Genomic DNA, 4429 nt, shown 5'->3' with positions numbered 1-4429 from the left:
TCCAAACCTTTTGACCTTGGTGTTATAACACCGTGCTTTAACCAGCTGAGCCATCTGGCCATCCCCACACGGTCTTCTTAGAATGTGATGTTGAACACTCTTCCATTCTGAGGTGGGGGTCTGTGGTCCTTCCCCTTGAACTTGGGTGGACCTTTGCAACCATCTCAGCCAATAGTGATGCTGCATGACTTCCAAGGCTGGATCATAAAAGGCCACATGACTTCTCTTGGGATGTTCGCCCTTGGACCCCAGCTGCCAAATATTTTGGGAGAAAACCCAGCCACATGAAGAGACCCTGTGCTCCAGATGACAGCCACAGCCAGTCCTCCAAGCCAGGAGCCAGCATCCATCGCCAGACATGTGAATAAAAGAGCATTCAGAGGATTCCAACTGCCAGCCTTTGAGTATCGTAGCTGAGGTCCCAGACATCACAGAGGAGAAAAACATAACATTGCCTCTGTGCCTTGATTGTCTGATCTACAGAAACGATGAGACATAAGAAATGCTTAGTGTTTTCTTAAGCAACTATATTTTGGAGATTGATTATGCAGCCAGTGTAACCAGAGCGTGTGGTTTCTAGTTTTCCATCATGATAAATACAGCTGCTATGAACATTCCCATACAAGTCATTTGTAAGGATATGAACACTCATTTACTTCAGGTAGATACCTAGGAGTGGAATGGCTGAGTCACATGAAGAATGTGTGTTGAACTTTTAAAGAAACTGATGACCTGTTTTCCAAAGTGGTTGTGCCACTCACAATTTCACCAGCAGTGTTTGAGAGTTCCAGTTGCTCCAGAACTTCAACCACACTTGGTATTATCAGTCTTTATGTTAGCTGTACTAGTAGGTCGTAGTGGTATCTCAGTATGTCTTAAACTTACATTTCTTTCCTGACTAATGATGTTGAACATTTTTAACTTCAACCACACTTGGTATTATCAGTCTTTATGTTAGCTGTACTAGTAGGTCGTAGTGGTATCTCAGTATGTCTTAAACTTACATTTCTTTCCTGACTAATGATGTTGAACATTTTTTAATATGCTTATTGACCATTTAGATAACTTGTTCTGTGAAATGTCTGTTCAAGACTTTTTGACTATTTTAAAATTGTGTTGTTTGTGTTTTAATAAAATATAATTTTATTGCATTTCTTTAATATGCTTATTGACCATTTAGATAACTTGTTCTGTGAAATGTCTGTTCAAGACTTTTTGCCTATTTTAAAATTGTGTTGTTTGTGTTTTAATAAAATATAATTTTATTGCATTTCTTTTTAGGAGTTCTTTATATATTCTGGATTCAAGTCCTTTGTCAGAGACATGTATTGTAAAACTTGTCTCTCTATATGTGGTTTGGCTTTTCACTTTCTTAATACTGTCTTTTAACAAGCAGAAGTTTTTAGCTCTGACATAGCTAAAACATATAGTATTTAATAATATAATATTTAGCTAAAACATACCTATTTTCTCTTTTTTAGTTATTGTTCCTTTCATGGTGTTCTAAGAAATCTTTTCCTATCTCTAAATTTATAAAGATATTCTATATTATCTTGTAGAAGCTTTATTAGTTTTAGTTAATCCAAGTTTTTTTCATTATTATGGTGGGAGCAGTTACCTTTCACAACTTTCTGTATTCTCTCTCTCTCTCTCTCTCTCTCTCTCTCCCCCCCCCCAGTTGAAAATCCATTCTAACATCTACTGCGATTTTTTCTTTGATCCATGGGTTATTTAGAAGTCTATCACTTAACCCCAAATTGGAGATTTTAAAGTGATCTTTTCTGTTATCAACTTGTAGCTTAATCCACCACAGCCAGAGAATGTATTCTGCATATTTCAATCCTTTGAAATTTATTGGGAGAAAGACCCAGCATGTGGCCAATCTGGATAAGTGTTCCAGGTACATTTGAAAAGAATATGTATTTGTCTCACAGTCCCCAAAATATAGTTGCTTAAGACAACACCCAGATTCCAGAGGATGTATGGAAAAGCCTGGGGGCCCAGGCAGAGACCTGCCACAGGGGCAGACCCACCTCAGAGGCCATCTACTAGAGCAATGCAGAGCAGGAAAGTGGGATTAGAGCCCCCACAGAGAGCCCCCAGCAGGGAAATATCTAGTAGAGCCAAAGCAGTGGGGCTGCCACCAAGACCCCAGAACAGTAGGGCCACTGGCAGCGTACAACACTGGCCTGAAAAAGCCACAGGCACAGTGCTGCCCACTGTGCTGTGCCTGGCAGAGCTGTGGAAACAGGCTGCCCGAGGCTTTGGGGGCCCAGATGCCCCATTGTGTCCAGGATGCAGGACTTGGCGTCAAAGGTTATTTTGGAGCTTTAAGACTTAACGTCAGCCTTGCTGGGTTTCGGACTTGTTTGGGGCCTGTTTTTCCTTTCTTCTGGACTATTCCTCCCTTTTGGAATGGGAACATGTACCCAATGTCTGTTCCACCATTGTATCTTGGCAGCAGATAAATTTGGTTTTGTTTTTACAGGTTCACAGCTGGAAGGACTTTGGGTTTTGGTCTCAGAGGAGACTTTGGACTTTGGACTTTTAAGTTGGTGCTGGAGCAAGCTAAGACTTTTGGGACTGTTGGGATGGAATGATTGTGTTTTGTATGTGAGAGTGACATGAGTTTTGGGGGTCCAGGGGCGGAATGATGGAGTTTGGATGTGTTGTCCCCTCCAAAACTGATGTGGAAATTTAATCTCCAGTGTGGCAGTGTTGGAAACTGATTGAGTCATGGGGGCGGATCCCTCATGAATGGATTAATGCTCTCCCTGGGGGAGGGGGTCCTGAGTGAGATCTTGCTCTATTAGGTCCCACAAGAGCGGGTTGTTTAAAAGACCCTGGCACATTCTCTCTCTCTCTTGCTTCCTCTCGCCATGTGATCTGCTTGTACCTGTTGGCTGCCTGCCGTTTTCTGCCATGAATAGAAGCAGCCTGAGGCCTGTGCCAGATGCAGCTGTCCCAGAATTGTAAGCCAAATAAACCTCTGTTCTTTATAAATTACCCAGTCTCAGTTATTTCTGTTATAGCAACACAAAACAGACTAAAACAATGGGTAACCACATGCACGTGGTTCAAAATTCAAACGACACCAACAGGTTCTCAGTGAAAAGTCTCCTCCCATTCCTTGCCCTGGACACTGAGATCATCTTTTCTCTGGAGGTGACTAATGTCACCAGTTTCTTATTTATCACTCTGGAGGTAACCTAAATAGTTACAGGCAAAACTGTATATATATTCTCTATCCCTTTTTAAAAATCGAACAACTAACCCACAAATGGTTTTCATTATTTTACTTGCCCTGTCATAAATAGTTGCACATGCTTCCACTGGCTTCCCTCAAGATTATAACATGAGTCCCTGATCTATGAAAGTCACCTATCAATTACTTGAGCACGAGTAGCCGCCTCCTATCCACTCCTGTCCTCCCTTCCTTTTTCACTTGGCAATATATCATGGAAGTGACTCCACATCGATCCGCAGAGCACTTCCTCATTTTTGTGAACAGTCACACGCTATTCCCCTGGATGGCTGGACCATGATTTATTTAACCAGCCCTCTTTATGGGTACTTGGGTTGTTTCCAACCTTTCCCAAATACAAACACTGTTGCAATGAACCGCCGCAGCGTGTCACACACTGGTAGACATCTGTAAGACACTGTTGGGTCAAAAGGTACGTGCGCCTGTGATTGTGTCAGACATTACTATTTCCCCACTGGGGCCACCACCATTTATCTCTCTCCCCCCCTGAGTCGGGGCCTGTGTTGGGGTCGCAGGGGCCCAGGAGGCATCAGCCAACCCTCCAGCAGCAGCCAGTGGTGGTTCCCTAGAGCCTCCAGCTGTTTCAGCTTGAGGGGGCTGCCCCACTCCCCTCCGGCAACACCCACCCCTCAGTTTTAGGACTTCGCCTTTGCCTGCGCTGGTGATTGTCCTCCCCGTCAGGAAGACAGAGGGCGCTTCTCTGCCCCAGACACAAATCTGATCCCTCCCTACGCTGCTCACACCTGCTGTGGCTCCCCATTGCTCGGGCGGAAACCCAAAACTTGAACAGAGCCTCTAGGGGCCTGCTCCGCTGGCCTCTCCCAGCATCACCCATTTTGCCCCCACCCCCAGATTCCTAACCCTGCGGTGCCAGGGCCTCCCCAGGAGCTCCGTGTCTTTGCAGCTCGGGGTGTCTCCCGGGAAGGTGTTTCTGCTCCCACTTTGCAGAGGCCCCTCCCTGCAGCACCCCTGCCGCGCCCCACTCCCTGCGGGTTGCTTGTTGGTGGCGGGGTGTCTCTTTAGCCACAGACGAAGGAGAGAATGGGGGGCCAAGCGGGGGTCCTGCACGCACCCTCCCCTCAGCTTCCGCCCCATGGGGCGCGGCCACCAGGGGGCGCCCTCCCCACCCCTCGCGGGCTCCGTGCGTTCACGACCCCCTCCCCC

Source organism: Galeopterus variegatus, unplaced genomic scaffold, assembly GCF_000696425.1.
Source record: "Galeopterus variegatus unplaced genomic scaffold, G_variegatus-3.0.2 Scaffold176, whole genome shotgun sequence".
In the NCBI taxonomy this organism is placed as follows: domain Eukaryota; kingdom Metazoa; phylum Chordata; class Mammalia; order Dermoptera; family Cynocephalidae; genus Galeopterus; species Galeopterus variegatus.
This window is presented reverse-complemented; position numbering follows the sequence as displayed.